The sequence below is a fragment of the Poecilia formosa genome, unplaced genomic scaffold, assembly GCF_000485575.1.
Source record: "Poecilia formosa unplaced genomic scaffold, Poecilia_formosa-5.1.2 Scaffold19, whole genome shotgun sequence".
NCBI lineage: Eukaryota > Metazoa > Chordata > Actinopteri > Cyprinodontiformes > Poeciliidae > Poecilia > Poecilia formosa.
In genome coordinates, this window is record NW_006799958.1 from 624,222 (window position 1) to 643,246 (window position 19,025).

A 19,025-nucleotide genomic window follows, 5' to 3' on the forward strand; every position below is an offset into this window, starting at 1 on the left:
CGTGCTCCTTTCTCTGAACTTTGCTGAAAAAGAGTTTTGTACATATTCAGTTGCATTTATTATGTAAATAATGAACATAATTAAGGAAATATTTGTTTACATTGAAAATAGCCCTATGTCTGTCAGGTTTGAGTTGACCCTTACAGTGGGAGTTTCTTTTCACCTGTTCAAAACTTTTGAACAGGTGAAAAGTTTATAAAGCACTGAATATACAAACTTGCTTGAAATCAATTCTAGCTAAAAATGTAAACAAATGCAGTTAACCATATGACAAACAGGTGTTTTTCCCCCCCCCTTAAAGATTCTTTATTGTTGTAAATAATCTTAATATGGTTGTTTTTTGGGCGGAGTGGTAGGAACAGGGAATTTTAAATGAATGTTAATGCAAAATAACGGAACTTTTAAGGTGACAAATTATTATGACATCAGATTATTGTATTTGAAAAATATATTCATACATCAAAGTTACTGTTAATTCATTGTTACTATAGCACAGGCATTACAAATCATCTTCAGAAAGTTTAAGAAGAGCACCCAAACAGTTACGGTAATAACTTGAGTGTATTTGCTTCCCCTTCCTCTCCGTCCCCTTTAAACGGGGAGGTGCAGCGGCGCAGCCCGGGGCGCACTGAGGGAGTCCGGGCTGGCTGAGAACGGACACGTCGGAAACCTCCCCGGAGGGGCCCCATGTAATTCGATGCACGCTGTTAAAGCTTAGAGTATATTGTCTTCCCTTTTCGCTTATGAAGCCTCCACCCACCGGCCCACCCTACATTTAGCGGATCATGTGACTCGGGGTAAGTCATTTGCAAGTACAACAGTTCTCTGTGCGCTCCCATTCATTTCCTGAGAACTGCCCGAGCCGAGCAGCTGAGAGGCAGAAGGGAAGGGGAGGGAGCCGCTCTCACACACACTCACACATCTACACGCACACACACTAACACTCCGCACATTCACGCAGAGTGAGAGGAGAGAAGAGGAAAGGGAGAGGAGGAGACGAGACAGAGAGGACTGTGGAAAGGAAAACAGTCTCCTAGTCTCCACGGCTCTGCAGCTTTTGACAAGGTATGTGCGTTTTTCTCGTCCTCTGCTCACAGTGCCCGTCTCCGTCAGCGTGTGTGTTGTTTCATTCGTCACGTTGTTGTGCTTTGTGGTTGTGAGCTCAGCGCACCTCGCTCAGCTGTCATTGCTCTGTCAAAACGGATGACATCTCAGATCACCTATGGCATTGTGTTTGGTGTCCGTCAGTGTTGGGGTCGGGGGAAACAAGAGACCCCCTCCCCCCCACACCGCCCGAGTGATGGTCACTGGGCATGAAACCTCCATTGTCAGTGTGTGTTCGTGGGCTGTCATGAGCAGAGGAAACAGAAAAGTGATTGCACTCGAGAGTGAACAAGAGCAGCATCCGGACTTCAGCTGCGCCGGGGCTAGTTGTGGTTTAGCTCTCCTGCTTGTCTTGAGTCCGGATCAGCTCAGCGGTGCTCCACTGTAGTACAGTAACACTGGCTCAGTGTCTCAATGGGAGCGCAAAAAAAAAGTTTACTGCTGTTGTTTGCATCTCTTAAAGTTGTTTATGCCTGAGTGTGCAATTTCTCTGGGTGTGCGAGAGACCCGGCTTGTTTGCCTGAACTCCAACCAACCCAAAATGTTAGCAACGGGTTAAACATTAGACGGCTCGGGTAGCAGAGGAAGGACGCTTGTGTGCGTGTGCGTGTGTGTGTGCGTGTGCGTGTATTAGTGTGTGTGGGGGAGTGTTGCAGGGGTGGTGTCTTGGATGTCATCGGCGGCGCTCTCACTTCCAGGGCAATAGTCATTGGTATTGATGGGTGGCTGTCACCACGGCAGAGAGCCACCGGGCAGGGGAGAGTGGCCGTGGGCTGGCCCTTAGCTGTTATTTTCAATTACAGGGGTCCAGGGCAGAGCTGACAGCAAAGGCATTTGTACATCCAGAGAGGGAGGAGGGAGAAGAGGAGGTGGAGGAGAGTGTGGGTTGTGTGTGTTTGTGTGAAGGGGGTGGGTGGGCAGAGGAGAGTGGGTGGGTAGGAGAGAGGAAGGTTGGAGGGGGCCGAGACTCTGGCCTCTGCTCCTGGGTTTGATGTGGAAACTAAGCTCTGACCTCTGTGACTTTACCCACGCGATGCGGAGAGGCCCCGACTTGTCTTTATCTGCGCGTCAGCTGTCGGGTGTTTGTGCTCCACTGTTCTTGCATTCATAGAAAGTCAATTTGTCAATGCACTGTGTGTGTGTGTGTGTGTGTTTTCAGTGGAGGCTAAAATCTTCCATCTGCCGGTGTCGAATACCCATAAATGTTCCCGGTCGATTCAAGAGTCTGAGTAAATTTTCCCCGTACGCTTAGTGAGAGATATATATCTGTTCTATCTCCACAGCAGGGGAGCGTGTGTGTGTGTGTGCGCGGGAGTGGATCAGACCCCCCGTAGCTCTTGGATGTTCAGGGAGGGAGATTAGCGCCCATTTAAAGTCTCACTTGAACCCATTCACAAAGGGGCCGTCTTCTTGCGCATGAATAAACATGCTGATATCATCGCTAAGAAGTTAGAGAATTCATGCATTGCTCCAATATTTTGAACTGCTGATGGTCACATCAGCAAGAGTTTACTTCTGTTTGTTTGTTATGCCGTAGTGATAAAGATACATAGGAGAAATATTAAATTGTCAGCTGTCAACATCATTTATTACAAGTTGGTGCAACACTGACCAGTTTTTCTTGTCAAAGGATTATCATAGTAAAGAATTGTCCCACCCAGCAAAACGCTAAGCCACAAGATTCTCATGGTATAATAACATTGCTGTATTGGTTTAACAGTATGTTGGTACTAACCTCAAGAAATTGGTCTTTTTCGAGAAAATCTGTCAGCCAGCTGACCAGCAGTGCACAGTGGCACGTGGTAGATGAATGCTGTGTTACTCCACACCTCTTGTAAGCTCCCATATTTTTTGTGTACTTTCCCTGATAATCTACAAAAAAAGGACTTCAAGCAGTAGGAAATGTTGGTGGTTGTGAAACTAACAATTTGATACCCGGAAACCAACTCATGCCTCGTCAACAAGGACCTCTGGTTTTGAGGTTTGACATGCCAATTTAAATTTTCTTTTTTATCAACTTTAATAACACACACATCCAATCTTAGCAAGTCTCCTTGACATAAACCTAGTTTTATTTGAGCGATAAAAAAAATAAATAAAAAAAACTCATAAAATTTAATAAATGCCCTGCAGAGTCCTTTTTGGATGTTTTAGTGTTGATTCCAACTCAACATGAAGTAGTTGCGACAAAGAATACGTCCCTCGTTAAACTCAAAAGTAGATATGGGAATTTAGTGTTTAATGATGGGTCTAAAGACCAAACGTACTGGTTTCCAGTTGTAACTGGGGGTTTCTACCAAGATCTCATGGCACGGGCACGATATGTCTCATCAAAGCAAAGTCCGTCCCGTAAAGCCCTGCTGTCAGCGTGTGACTTTGTCAGGTGGAACAAGTGCGAGCTAGTATTATGAGACCAATGTATGAAGGTGAGGGTGTTAAGCTTGACACCCTGCATCTAAGTTTTAGACTCTTATTTTGAAATAAGACAGGAGATAGTTTCCATGAGTTATGATAAAAAGCTTTTGCTCGCAAACCTTTCATCAGTCTTCATCCACCACATGGACAAGATTCCATCACTTTTAAATTGTCTCTGGCCATGTTTTAAGTACCTATTCTTAAAAAAAATTAACATTTACACATCAACAGTCAAGATACAAGTGATAAGCACAAATGCTAAAAATAGCTACAGTTGAGTCTTTTGTTTTTGCCGAAAACACTTTTGCAGCAATTAGTGTTGTTGTTACTGTGACCTGGTAGTGCCTCTACGGTGCATTCACTGGTCACAAACAAATTCTGAACAGTGGGTCACTGATCTGGGCAGCTCAAGCTGAAAATCAGTCTCTGCATCTCTATGCATGACCACAGTAATAATTTAGCAGCGGACTAACAAATGCAGCAAAAGTTGGTGTCGGTCTCTGCGCTTCCAACAGGCAATAAACTATGCTTCATCTGATCAACTCTAGATAAAAATCTTTGGTTAAATTCTTCTAAAAACACAAAATCAAAGTTTGAGATTCATGAAGTCTTTTTTTTTTATGTTTTCAAAAACATGAAAAGGAATGGACTTCCTTTTTGGTATTATTATCGCATTGTTTTAACTGCTAGCGTTGAAGTATTGAGAAAAAAACAAAAACAACAATAAATCAACCACCAGTCGTAGCCAGTCAAGTAAAAATTGGCCGATTGAACGGTGTTTCAGACAAATCAAGTCTCCAATAGAGTTCTTCTGTTTACTCAAAGGATTCTTTCATTCTGAGGCGACAAAGCTGGACAGCTTTCAAGGCTGAGAACATCACTGGCACATCTGCTGTGGTAAAGACGAAAACTGTTTAGCTTATAATAATTGTTTCTCAGAAGGCTGAGCCATTAACTCAGCTATCAATTAGCAGTATTTGCACAGGCATAAGTTTCATCTGACTCTAGTGTGACAGCTGCAAGCAACAAAAACAGCCCAGAACTGTTTCAGATAAGTTGTATGTATTCAATAATGAGTTTATTTGAAAAGAAAATAATGTTAGGAACTGCAATTCACTAAACAGAAACTGCCTTTAAAAAAAAACCTCTCTGTGAAACTCTCATCTGTTACTTTCATTACATTATTCTTTAAGGATATCGGTTTCAATTTTTGCCCAGGGCATCTTTTCCTGAGTCAAACGGTTGACCACACCATTACTTGTTCCTGTCATTTTCATATCAGTAGATTCAATTAAACGTGTTCACCAAATTTCAATTAAAAATCTATGTGTTGGTGTGGGATTTGAAGCTTTACAAGATCACAATGCTACTGTAGCTGTTTGCAGAGGGCATCTGCGCGCTGACATGAGAATTTATTTTTTTGGATCGACAGGGGTTTGCATAGATATGAACTGTTCACTAATAGTGGAATCCTTGATCAGCAAAACATTTGGAATAATTACAACCTAAACTGTTGATTTATAGGAAGAAGGTTAAACCAGATTCAAATTGGAATCATTCATACATAAACGGGGGTTTGTCTTAATTACAACCAAATTGACGTGAACATGTAAAATATGAGGTTGTGTTCACGAGTGTAATTACTTTCAGTTTGACTTCCTTGATAGCAGGTCTGAGCATCCTTTCTGCTGTGTCTACGCAGCAACTGGTCCAAAGTTAGCAGTAACATTAATACACTCAATTAACTTGATAACTTGCTGTAGATGATGGTGCTTGAAAGAAGCGCTAGTTAATGAATTGCGTAAGTGCTCCCAAGAGTCATATACACATTTTATATCAAGGAAATATATTTTGAATATAAAACCATGAACAATTTTGTTGTGTGCTAATGTGTCAGGATATTTATAGTGTCTTTTAGAAACCCTGCCAACAGTTTACACATGTTTCATCTTTAAGGCACATGGCAACGTTTCCAGACTTTATATTATTGCCTAAACCCATGTTGCAATAGTTTTCACCTTACGGATATATGTGAACAAATACACTTATTTCAGTCAACAGCATGATGGCTCACACATGTTTATAGTTTTTTCCCACAGCCGCAACTAGCTAGCTGTCCAAGGACATATGATAGAGATCTGTACAGGTGTGTGTGTGTGTGTGTGTGTGTGTGTGTGTGTGTGTGTGTGTGTGTGTGTGTGNTGTGTGTGTGTGTGTGTGTGTGTGTGTGTGTGTGTGTGTGTGTGTGTGCCAGTTGTAAAAGCCAATCTAATAGATAGACTTTATCAGTCCATCAACTCTGCTCTGCCTTGGATGTTTAATTACTGGGTGAGATTCCTTCACTGAAGGCATCCTCTGTTTGTCGCAGTTCACAAAACGCAAGTTGAGCTCCTGCTGACTGAATCTTTCAAGGAAGATGCTGTGGTTTGTTCGTGCCAACAACATATAGGGGCCAATTCATATTCATGGGGATTGAATTCCCCGAATTACCCCCTAATCATCTGGGTTAACTACTGACATATTGAGTGACTGCTCATTGATCCAAGGGGGTCTTATGGGGCGTATCTGCATTGACTGCAGATAGAGTGCAGTGTACTACAGTACACGGCTGGATTCATGTCTAACTATAAGACAAGAGGAAAGAAGAACGTGGAGTGAAATAAAACGAGTGAGGGCTTATTGTTTATAGTTTAGGGACCCGTTTAGAAGAAGTATTAACAACACACACCATACAGAAATCATTCAAATATGACAGATGACAGATTTAGCACAAACATCAATAAAGCTTCATTACTGTTCATACAAAGTGTTGATAAAATCGTAAAATATTCAATAATCCTCCCAGCATCGGTTGAATCTGGCCTGATGCTGGGAGGCCAGGGTCTCCTGAATAAAACTATAACACAGATGGAGAGGATGTCTCTGCTTTATTCAGTTGCATATGAAATGATAATCAATTTACCTGTGCTTATTTTACATTTCCACAGCGTACAGTAAGATTTAACATTGTTTGCGCCTTGCAAATTGGAAGTCCCTGAGCTGTTATTTCATCATGTCAGAAAAAGACAAAGTGTTCCCTCCCTCGGTGTTTTCTCTTGTGGATACAACCTTTGACCTGGGTCTCCAGTCCACGTTTGTTTACCAAATTGAGTTAAGGCTGTCCACAATGTTCTGGAGCATGTGTTTTTAGGGACTGCTAGATACAGAGACAAAGTGCAGAAGGTGTTGCGCAACAGCAAGTGATGTCAAATAGTAGAGAAAATGTGTAAAAAAAAATCTGTCTGTCTGTCTACCTATCTATAATCCCAAAACATTGATGCATTTATTCTTTTTGTTTTCATTACGACACCTTCTCCAGGGCTGCACTCTCAGGTCTTACAGGAAGTGACTCACTTTGCAGAGATCTTGCCCCTAGACTCTGATTTAAAGTTGCTTGACATGTTTTCATGGCTCAGATGGAAAGGTATGCCAACAGAAGGGCCGTCTATCGGCATTTCCTCCCTGTACACGGTGTGGAGTTTTATTTTGACCAAATATGGCTGGATAACAAACGGAAGGAAAAAAGACAGAAAGCCAAGGAAGAAGAAGAAGAAGAAGATTGTGGAAGACCTGCGAACCTCAGTATTTCCAGTGTTGTGGATCGTTTTACTAAAACAGCTTCCCCTAACAGAACCTTTGGGGAGCTTCCTCTCTTTAGCCTCGGTGCAGATGGCTTTTGCAGACCTGCGTAAGGAGGAAGCGCAGTTTGCCTTTAGTTTTAGGTTACTGCAGGTCAGATGAAACGATGCACTAGAGATTTCCACTAGGTCTTTGACTTGTAGCAGCGGAGGCAAACGTAGGTGCAGACTATGAGCAACGTCGTCCATCTCGCACCTTTTTTCAACCTGGTATCAACGTGCTACAGCGCTGGCTTGAAAAGAGAGAGAGAGAGAGAGAGAGAAAAAATAATCGAACTGAAGGCGTGAGCGGATGAGTAATGGAGGTAAACGTAGCTGCTGGCTTTCGTGGAGTGGCTTTGGAGCCCTGGCACGGGTCAAACTGAAGGGAAAAACTTGCTGAGCGAAAATAACTGCATACACTCGGTGCAATAAGTGTCAGTGTGTTGGAATGTTTTGGTTGGTTCATTATTGTCCATTTCCATGTGCAGCATGTTGGAATGGATTTGGTTGTGTCAGCACAAACTAAGGTTAGATAGGATAGGATATGATGCTGCATCTAGAGGAGTCTGCGAGGCTGTTGAACTCTAAAACGCCCCTGAGCTTGCTGTGCGCCTTCACGTTCACCACTGTTTATATCACCAGAGATACCAAGTGAGAGAGAGAGAGAGAGAGAGAGAAAAAAGATAAAGGAAAGAGGGAAATAAAAGAGTTGATTTTTTTTTTTCCTCTGTGAGTTGTTCACAAGAGATGCCGTAGATGAGTCAGGGTATTGGTGTCTGCTCACGCCTGCATTGTACAGTTAATGTAGAACATCTAGGTCGATCTTTGAGAGTGCTTTTGGATGCACATGTGCTGTGATGCATGCAGACGACCAGGTATTGTGAGTTCTATATAAGCGTGAAACGTATGTTCAGGGGGGTGGGGGGTGGGGGGTTGCAGTCAGCCGTGGACGGTGGAGAGCAAGAAAGCACACATACAGGATCAGAGCCTGAGGGGAATAAAAGACTAAAACCTGCTCTAAGAATCCTCTAGTAGGGCAACAGACATGCCCTACTAGGGAGGTGGGGGTGACGTGGGGTGGTCTGCAGGGAGGGTACTAAAGATGCAGCTGTGTTTGCATCATAAAATGCTCTGTCAATATTTAATACTGCTTTGGTTTTGGTGTTTTTCCAACTTGGGTTTATGTTGTTTTTTTTTTTTAAATCAGTATTAGTACATTATATAGAGTTCTACCTACGATGTTGCTGTATAAGTTCGAGACTATTAAGTACTGCACTGCAGTCACCTCGGTTGGGGACCTGTGAACTGAGGGTAAATAAAAGACTCGTACTGAGTCACTGAGTGCATTTCTTATTGATCCACTGCAACTAACCTTTTTCTCCCTGTCTCTTGTGCACAGCTTACCTCAATAGTCTGAAAACATCATTATAAAGATGAAAGAGGAATAGAGTATCTTTCTGAAAAATGGCGCAACCAGGTTCTCTACATATATCATTACTTTTACATGGCTTTAATAGGAGTTTATCCGTGCATTCATTTTATAAGATCGGACAATATTTCTGCATTACTTTTTATGGAAAAAAGTAATGCACATAGGTTGAAGCAGTATTTTAAAACCTGAGTAGCTAAAAGTAATCTACTTCAGGTTTGATCTGTCTAAGTAGCGACTAAACAATCCTTCAGTCTAGCACTGATAGGAAGCTTTGAGGCAGATGTCTTCAGCATTGGTAGTAGCTAGCAATTAGCAAGTCACTGTGTCAATGGGGCAGCAAGTCAAATGGGAATATTTTTAGCTTTACAACCAGTCAGAAACTTGTGAACTTTCTCTGATTAGTGAAAACACCACACCGTGGCACAATCACGTCATGGTAACAAGACTTAAAGTGAGCTAATTGAAGTTTCAGTTAGGTGTCAAAGTTTAATTCAGAGTAAACACAAAAGGTGTAAGGAGCTATTTGAAAGGACAATATTTTCCACATGTTGACGCATGTTTACTTGTCATTCAGGCTCAATTAGAGCCAGAGAGAGAGAGAGCAAGACTTTATTTTTTTAGTCGATAACAGGAATGCTTAACGTAGTCCGTCATAGTTCCTCTTTTATGGTTTTTGAGTTTTCAACCTCTGGCTGTCATTGAACATGCTAGAGTTGTTATTGTAAACCTCGCCATGCTAATTGTACTAATAAATGCTAGCAATTATAGCACTTATTGCAGGTAGCATGGCTGTCACACATACACGACATATAACCTCTTTATAGCACAAAAAGGCATAAAAAATATATATATGAAAACCTTACCAAAACTGAGATTGAAAGTTTAGAAATGATACAACTGTACTTATAAATCTTTCCTTTCGAGGCAAGAAGTCTTTAGCTTCTTTAGCCGTAAGCACAACCGGGCAACTCTAGAACTTCCTCCTTTGCTAGTTAGAAATAAGAGTCTCAGATACAGAAACAAGAAGTCAAGCTTAAGGAACACCTGGAGTTTATAACAAAAACTTACAAACACTTCAAGAGACATATGCTGAGAGCAAGGTGATAAAGAGAGACTTTGATTTTACAACTATTGACATTTTATTATTGTAAGATCTGGTGGCAAAAGATCCAGATTTTAGGACTTGGTGTATATGTCCCTGCGTCCTCTTCCTTTTTTTAGGAGTGAGGTTTTTGTGTCAGAGGCTTTTTTAGACACACAGCCTCTAACTGTACAGCATTTACTGAGATGAGGTCAGTGTGCATGTGTGTGTGTGTGTGTGTGTGTGTGTGTGTGTGCATGTGTGTGTGTTGTGTTTCTTAGAGGTGACCAGACTATGCAAGTGGCCCTTTCACTAAATTGTCTCTCTATGAAGTGTTTAGTTGCATCCAATTGTGCTTTTTTTTCCAACTGTAACCATGCTAAACATTTAACTCATTCTTTCTCGTGCTTACATCAAAATTGTAGCCAATTGACCATAGACCATCTGGAACGGTGTCGCAAATTGCTTTGACTCGGAAGCCGGGGCTCGCTCGAGTAAAGCCACCTCACTTTAGAGCTGTCACAGTCACAGCTTGTTTAGCTGCTTCTCTGCTGCATTTGAGGCACATGATGCAAGAGGATGTCAGACTCTTCTGTTTACCTCTCTCTGGAGCACTGTGGAGGAGTGTACGTGCGTGTGCGTTTGCGCGCGGTTCGAGTGTGTGCGCGGTAGGTGTGTGTGGGTGGCTGTTTGTGTTGAATGGGCATCCATATTCTTCTTTCATGGGCAGCACTGCAATACAGAGGGGGGATGTTGGTGTGAATGCGTGAGTCTGTCTCCGAATCTTAGATAAATATGGTTCATCGTGGGTGCAGGAAGAGGTCACAAGGTTTGCAAGCGAGTGCGTGCGTGTGTCTGCGTTTGTGTGCGTGTGCATGTTTGTGCCAGATTGTAGAACGGAGCAGCAGCTCAGGAAGTCAGCTTTGTAAGAAGTGCGTTTGACACACAGACGGAGACAGACAAACCAGACAGTGACCGACTCTTCTTTTCGCTTTGAGTGTTTCCTCTCAGAATAAACAGCTTCTTCATTTCCCACAGTTTCACAAGAGGCAGAAGATTGTAATGGTGGAGGTGGGGACCTTTCACAATGTCAGAAAGACGGGGAAAAGAAGAACCCATTTTTCAAGTGGAAAGGAAAAAAAAAATAAAACCACACCACAAAAGTTTTTTTTTTCTTTTCTTTTGTTCTTGTCGTCTGAAAAACTGTCTCAGGTAATGCGTTGTACACATTACTCGGCGACAGGTTCCTTAATATTGTTCTCTCTGTGTGTGTTTGTGCATTTGTGTTACGAGGATGAAGGCAGTGGACTTGAGCTGCATCCGGCGACCTCATCCCCCTCATCCTGACAGGATTACTGACACAGGATCCCCCTGCCCCCGGCAGAAATAGAACAGGCCCAAGGGCAATCCACCAGAATATGGGAACTTCCGTGGGCCTTACTGTTGTTTAAGTGTGTCTTTTGTGTGTGTGTGTGTGTGTGTGTTTTGTGTGTTATCTGTGTATTTACATGAGTATCAGCTCTATAAATGGAACTGCTTTGTTCTCAGATTCTCAGAGCTCTGTGGCTCAAATCTCGTCTATCTTTTTCAAACACAATTCATCACTTTGTTATAAGATTTTTTTGCAATAGCTTTTTCTTTTTTTATTGAAAGTTACCCCCATTGCGTCGTTCTGAAGAGATAAGTAAACAACGGCACTCCATCTTATTCCTCATGTTACACCAGTTCTGTGTTGGACGAGATGCTCTATTTGACTGAAGGAAGAGCTTTACGGCTCTATGTTGAAGACGTGTGAAGCATCACATGTTTGGTTACACATCTGGTAGTCTGTCTTTAGAAAATGTTTTTAAAAAATCCAGGTATTTTCTAGAAAATCAAGTTCAAAGAAATTAGTTTGTCTCAGTGTCAATAAAACTGTAACAGTTTTTGGTGTAAGCCAGTATTCAAGTCAGAGCGGGTTAAGATAAGACCTGTCTTTTGATAAAGAAAACTCTGTAGCCCTGATAAAAACGTTTCCAGCCATTTAAAGTCCTGCTGCTGTTGGCTTTTGCCACGCTTGCTGTAGTATCACCACTTCTCTGCCGGTATAAGATGATGATTAGTTTAGTTGAGCTTCGAGGCCTACAAGGCGGATTTTGTCACGATTATAACTTTTCCTCAGTGAAACTTTGCAGAAAAAGCTAAAGTTTGACCACGTCTGTGAAAGTAGTCAGAGGTTTTCTCAAGGATGAACTTTATCGAAATGGAAGTTGATGCGTACTCTGACAGAGGGATCGATAAAATCAATACTCATTTTTTTTCCCACCATTCTGCCTTCAGCCATCCACACCCTGAGCTCATCTTTGGATCTGTCTCGGTCTATTTTGTGCTATGTCTCTGCTTTAACAAATGCTTAGTCTTTTCATACACTTGGGATTTTCTGACATGCATTTAGTCGATGCAACGCTTGACCCAACAACGTCCTGGATTGTCCATAGAGGGCATGACCTGCTGGAAGAATGTGTGTTGTTGCATTTTTTTTACTTTCTTGACCATGCAGTAGTACTGCAGTGTGGAATATATTTTTGTATATAAACTGGATGTTTGTCTCGTAAAGCGACTTATACTTTTTCCTGCTCTATGCTGAAGAGTACCGTAAGGAGCTATCCGGGGTCATTTGCTTAATAAACATGCTGCTTGTAGCTTTAAACCATCATTATTTCAGAAGGAGTAATGGGTGGTGGACCTTTTCCAGGCCACCACTGCTGATGTTTTTCTTGACCAGAAATGTTTCCAAACAGCTGAAGTTGAATAGGCAGCAACAGGTGCTGAAACGTGGAAAGTTAGACCTCAGAGAAACCTAGAAATCAGTGCCATCGAGGCATAGCAAAAAAAATGAGAGCAGACATAATAACCCATAGTTTTTTTTACACCTTACTTAAAATTATTCCAGTGATTATGCAAAATGTTCAGTCTGTTTAAATAGCAGATTGCGGCAGTCGTCAAGAAAAGTTTCATCTGCTTACCTAACTACAGTTTTTACAACGCCCCAAACTTCTTTTTTTTTATCCAAATTGTCCACAGATTAGGCTTTGTAGGATTAAATTACCCAACACATGATGAGTGTGTTCTCTCTATTAATAGCTGTGTTCATGCAGAAAGTTTGTCCTCTCTGGACTGCAGCTATTCTCTGAGGAAATGTCTAGAGTGTTTTGAGGTAAAAGCATCAGCTGAGTGCATTTTTAAGGGGGTTTTATCCCTAAAGGGAAGTCTTCTCTCCCTCCTGTTTTTTTTAACAGTGCAGTGCACATAAGCTGCAATTTGATGCCATTGGGCTTGTCATCTGATAGAGAAGTCTTCGCTTTTATAAGTGGAGGGATTCTGCTCTCTCGAGTCCTGTTCAGAAGTCTCCCAGATGCATCTGAAAGACTTTATCTTGTTGCTCTTGCCAAGGAAAATGCAGCTTATGAAATGGAAATTATGAGACCATTCTGAGAGTGCCAGGAATTATACAAAAAAAAGAGGAAAAAAAATTATGTCACTGTCAGTACATCTTGACTGCGGGAAAACACACTTATTGTCAGAGAGGTGAGAGTCACAAACATCATCAGCGGTGTTTACCTGGTATTGTCTGTCTTTGGCTGGAAAGCCATAAAAGGGGAACTCCGCCAGTTTCACATAAAGGTCACGTATCTCATTATGGGGAGAACTACTGTACTCAGCGTGTGAAAACAAATGCCGAGAACACTTTCTGTACCCCTGGAGAAAAGTTTACATGTCACATTATGATCTCTCGTGTCGATCCCTGACTGCTGGAGACATATTTCATACAAGTCGCTGTCAAATTGCTTTGATGCGAATGTGAAATATAAAACACTGATCTGCCACGGTGTGGAAGTGCAAAGAAACCTATTAGTTGTGTCACAGGAAATATCTGCTCTTACATAATCGGGGTTCAATGCGAAAGGTTAAAACAAAGCAAGGTTCTTCAGTCTCTTCTTGCTGCTTCTGACGGGTCTCAGAGAAAGAACATTAAAGTCAGACATATTTTAAACTTGATATAATACCCCTTGTAGTGCCTTTAAAAAGTAATTACACACCATAACCTGTTTCAGTATGTCATATTACAACCACAAATGTCAATGTAACCAAAAGGATACACAATTTTCAGAAATGTTCTGCAAATAAAAATCTGTAAATGTATTGTGCTTTTGTTTTCAACCCCTATGATTTAGTTTATTGTGTAACCACAGGGAATGAGAACCTCCACCCCAATCTCAAGTGTTTGCCTCTAACTGTGTTTCTGCCACAATGATCCTGTATTAATTATCCATCCCCTCGGTTCCCTCTCAGCTGAATAGAAGCAGCTGAGGCACCTAATGCCCGATAATCTGTACTTTTCTTTTCAGCCACACTTCCAAAATGCAAATGTTACTGATTGATCAAAAGGCCCACCATGAGGTGTTTAAATTAGTTGATGACTTTGCCTGCACAACTTTATTCCTGACCTGTCTGCTGCGTGCCTTTGTCTTCATGAAGGTGCTTGTTCACTGATGTTCTGTAGCAAAACCTCTGAAGCCTTCAGAAAACAGCTGGAGATTAAATTACACAGAGATGCAATCTCTCTTTGAGGTTTGGTCACTTCTAAAGCCACATAGCTTCACTGCTTTTTATTTAGGGGGGTGAATGCAGTTACCCACCACAGTATTTCAGATTTTTATTTTGTAAGAAATAATTTGTCATTTTCTTTCCATCTAACTATTGGGCACTACTTTGAGTTGGCTTATTAGAAAAAGCATTTTTACAGGCATTTTTCTGGTTACTGTGTAATAAAATAAGGAAACGTTAAAAGTCCCATGAATATTTTTGCCTCGGACTAGTCGGACTTTTATACCTACATTTTTTTGTACACGAGTGAAACCGATTGTTAAACCGTGCAACAATTTTTACCCTTTTTGGAGACAAAACTATGATTTAAAGAGATTTCTAAAAGCTAAAGCTCAACAAGAGACTAACTAAAGCAAAAACTGAACATCAGCAAAACATCCAAAAATGGCATTGGGCAACATAAAACTTATGCAAGACAAAAAGAGAAACAGGAGCTATAGAAATGAGGAGATAAAAACGTACAGGTGACAGTCTGAAGTCAGAAAACAAGTCAAGAGAAACAAACTAGAACCTTTCAGACCCTGACAGTTTGTAGCAGAACGAATGTTTTATTTATGTGATGTAAGAAAGCCTTTGGCTTTGCAATACGGGGAAGAGCAGGTTCAAAACTCAAGTATGCTGAACCTTTGACCAAACCAAGTACCATTTTTTGCCTCAGTGAAGTTATTTTTTAAGCTCTAACTCTGCAGGGAACTCCATGGCAGGGTGAGATACGTGGGGCGGCGGGTAAACATGAACCGTGATCAGATTGAAAAGCAGATGTTTTTGTTGCTCTGTTGCTTTGGAGACAAAAATCCGTTTAATTGCGTTTATTAAAAATGTGTTTCACGGTATTGTCAAAAGTGCCATTCACTATGGTCTTCACTTTCCTTTGTGACGGGAGCGTGATTGTGAATGTACTCAGCTTTTTCTAAAAGTTCATGTGCTCAGCAACTGAAAAGAGAAGAAGTAGAGTAGTGTGCGGGTGAGCTAGCGGTTGTAGGCCAGTTATCAGGCCAATGTGTCACACCGGGGTGTCCAGGGGCTCAGAAGAGGGAAGTGAGCTGCTGCAAAGAGGCCAGCGACAGACAGTTCAAGCACAACACAGGAAATGCTCATCTCATATCACCCAACAACCCTCTGGTTTTTGTGCGATAGCATTAATAGCTCTGCATAATGGTTTCTTCTTATTATTTTTTTCCGATGAAGTAGTTTTTATTTGCAGCTTTTTCTCTTTCTTTTTCTCTTTTTGTTAGGGGACCAGAAAGGGGTTGAGGGGTTGGGGGGGGTCTGTTGACATTCTTGCACTGTATGCTTTGCGCTCGACCAGGCCTTGGCTCGGCTCCATATCCCCTCTCTACCCACTCTCACTTCTTTGACTCCTACCCCCTCCTCCTGCTGAACCAGCCCCCTCCAAGCCCTTTCAACTCTCCTTGATTGCTCCCCCCCACCCCCGTACACCACTTTTGCCAGCAACTCTTCAACACGGCCCCCGCCCTCGCTCGCTCCTTTTCCTATCACCTTCCCTAATCCGTACTCATGTATCGCCCTGAACTCGCTGCGGCCCACCCTTTCCCATCCCCTCTTCCGCCCCAGCTTGTGGCAGCAGGTCCAGCCTCTGTGACACAGATGCAAGCGGTTGCTGTGGGCACTCAACACGGGAACAAAGCATTGGCGGGGGCCCTTCTGTTGCGCCGGGTTTGTGCCGTTTCTGTGCATAAGTACATTCACATGAGAGCTAGAGATAAGAGGGGAAGCAGAGACGGTAGAGTGCAGCCGGTTACTAAAGTCTGGTTTCAAGAGGTTGTTTAAGTTGTACTTTTATTTTGGCAAAAGTGTGTTTCATTTCTCTTACATGGGAACATCCTAAAGCAGGATCACGCTTGCATGAACGAACAGCGATGTTCACCACCCGCTACACAAGCTCTTTTCATCTGTTTAGTTGCTTATATAAACTCATTTCTGTGTAATTCAGGTATAAACTAGCTTTCTTGTTCTGACAGTGGAAGTGAACAAATCACTAAGCAGCCAAAAGTCATACTTGATGATAATAAAGCCAACACGTGTGCACACTTGTTTTCATCCTGTTTTAGTGTCAGCTATATTGTTAGAGTCAGAGATATGCAGCCCTGCATATCAGGTGATGATAACCCACTGGCTCATCCACTGCCTGTTTAAATCAACAGAAGAAGACAAAACATATCAGTAGCTCATGTTGGATCACAGGTCTGCACTGCACATACAACCACAAACCTTCCATTACGGATCCAGTCCACATAGATCTCTAGAGACCATGGGATGGGTGCACTTTCATTTCATGCAGCTGATAGAGCAGAATCAAAGGGTTGTGGATAAAACTCAAAGAATTCACCAGAACTGCATGCACAAGAATAAGCATGAGAGTTTCCCCAAATCTGACTGAATAGAAGCAGACATGTTGTTCTTCCTCCTGTGCTATGATTGTTCCTGTCTGAATTACATTTTGCTGATTGATGTACTTACATCAGACGGACACTGGTGTATCATCTAGCCACCATAGACTGTCCAAATGCACTTTTTAGCATACTGAACCTTACAGGTCGTTATGGTTAAGGGGTTGCTATCACATGAGGTAGATCAGGTGCATATTACAGGTGGGCAGACAACAATTCCCAATTGTATGTCAGGAGCTTTTTGCTGACCTTGAGGCGTACAGAACATGCATATCGTGGAACAAAGTGGTGATCGTTAAGAGGCTGGGGATCTCTCACCAGAAATTTATCAGTGGCTTCCTTAAAACAAGCCTCATTGTTAATGTTTTCTTATGGTACTGGTGATTTGCATCATGGCAAATCACCATTATATTTTGTCGATTTATTTTAATGTGGTTCCCGTTAATTCTTGGTGGACCAAACTTACAGAAAACTTGTAATCCTGCCTTATACCAGGCGCTTTGCTTAACATTATTTAGTGGTGTTTCACCTGCCGTCTGTCTCCTACACAGACATTTCTGTGGGTGGTGTAGCAGGTAGAGGAGGTCACGTGACACAGATAGTCAGAGAGCAGCAGCAGCATCCAACACAGTCTCTGTTGTACTATCGACACTGGTGTAAAGGGCAAAATCACCTGGATTGTGAAAAAAAACAAAAAAAACACCAGATTTTAAGATTTAAAAATAATGCTCACGGCCTTCAAAGTTGTGCACATAAAAATGACACAATCATTACTTCTACTGGTGACTTCCAACACTATTGACCTAAAAATGCCTCGATCGTTCCAGCCTGATTCGAGGCATCAGCCTGCGATGTCACTAACCTTAGCAGAAAGACTTAAGAAACCTCCTTGCATGGAGCAATTTTGCAGCTGACATCGCCACTGAGCCTCACCTGCTACCTTTAACTTCATTTTTTTCCCCTCTTAACTATATTTGAGGGGAGAGCAAGGTTTGCTGGAGGGAGAAATGAGATGCCTCAACACTTCACTGCCCTTCTCTCGCCATCAACTCCCCCCCTACACAACACACACACACACCTGGGATGGCCATTTCATTTTGGAGTGGAGCAAATGGAAAGGTGATCTTAATCTATCCTGTTTCCTGCTACCTCCCTGCCCCCCCCTGCCCCCAACATCTCTATCTCCCCACACACAGCGCCTCACGTCGCTGATGGACAACTCACTGGCGGTTGCCTGAGCCTGCCACTAGCACACGCAAAAAAATGTGATGCATAACACTGGACATGCACTGGTTTGTCGTCCTGTAGAAATTGTATCCGTTTCAGCCTTTTTTCCTATTTCAGTCTGTGTGATTTGGGATTCTCTGCAGGCAGAAATGATTCTTTTACAAGAGCAAAAGCTGTTGATTTCAAGATATTCGGGCCTCCTCTGTTACCTCGTTACGCAGTGTTGGGTTTCTCTTTACTGCTGTTAGCTCTTTGCAGTCACAAGCAGAGCTATGCAACTGCCATTGATTTCCTATGAATGGCCCTCTGCAGGCCAGTTCATTAGGAAGGTGCTTCAACGCCACTGGATTAACTGGACTTTCAGGCGCTAATGGAAACCATGTTGCTTTCAGGAAATGAACATTGGTGATTTGACTAAATAGGTTGAACATACAGCGCTAACATAAAAGCAAAAACTTTTTTTCTGCTACTGAAAATAAGTTTTGTGAAGTTTCCCTTTTAGAAAAAAACAAAACAAATACATGTTCTTCTGATGCCGTGAAAAACACTTTTAATCGGAGAAAAACAAATCCCACTTTCCGCCTGCCTGAACACACTCCCCCTTTTTATTTTCTCCTCAACACATGGCTTAAGGCTGGACTCAGGCTGCTGCTCCACCCGCCAACTGTTACCATGGCAACGCTATCTGGGCCTACCAAGACCTGAAGCCGAAGGACATCCTGGACAACAACACAATAGCGGCACAGCCAGGGTACCTGAGGGAGTTAGATGTGAGAGGCCAGCTCTGGTGGGGGTTTGAAGGGGCGGAGGGGGTGGGAGTGCGCTGCGGATTGAGGGAGTAAATCCGCCCTCTTTCTCTACCTCCCCTCACGCACAAACGGTCAGGATTAGCCTCCAGCTTGAAAATCTGAGAAGAAAAGGAACAATCTGTGGCTCTTGATTTTTTTTTGCTGCAACAGTTCTTTGGGATGTCTTGGATGGCAAGAAATGACTTAAAAAATGTAAAAGACTACCAGAAGTTTCACAAATGTGAGACGTTCAGTAGTAAC

General features: G+C 42.3%; 1 protein-coding gene across 2 annotated transcripts in view; it reads left to right on the plus strand.

Annotated features, from left to right (window-relative positions):
- The first annotated feature begins 628 nt into the window (after positions 1 to 628).
- klf12b (Kruppel like factor 12b) overlaps positions 629 to 19,025 on the plus strand; it is a 47,825-nt gene continuing 29,428 nt past the window's right edge. The window contains exons 1-2 of one of the 2 annotated variants that reach the window (XM_016669008.1): positions 629 to 797; positions 962 to 1,065. The gene's annotated coding sequence lies outside the window, so the exon portion shown is untranslated. Of the gene's footprint in view, positions 798 to 825; positions 1,066 to 19,025 lie in introns of those variants that run through there. The other variant, XM_007547164.2, reaches the window with a different exon arrangement.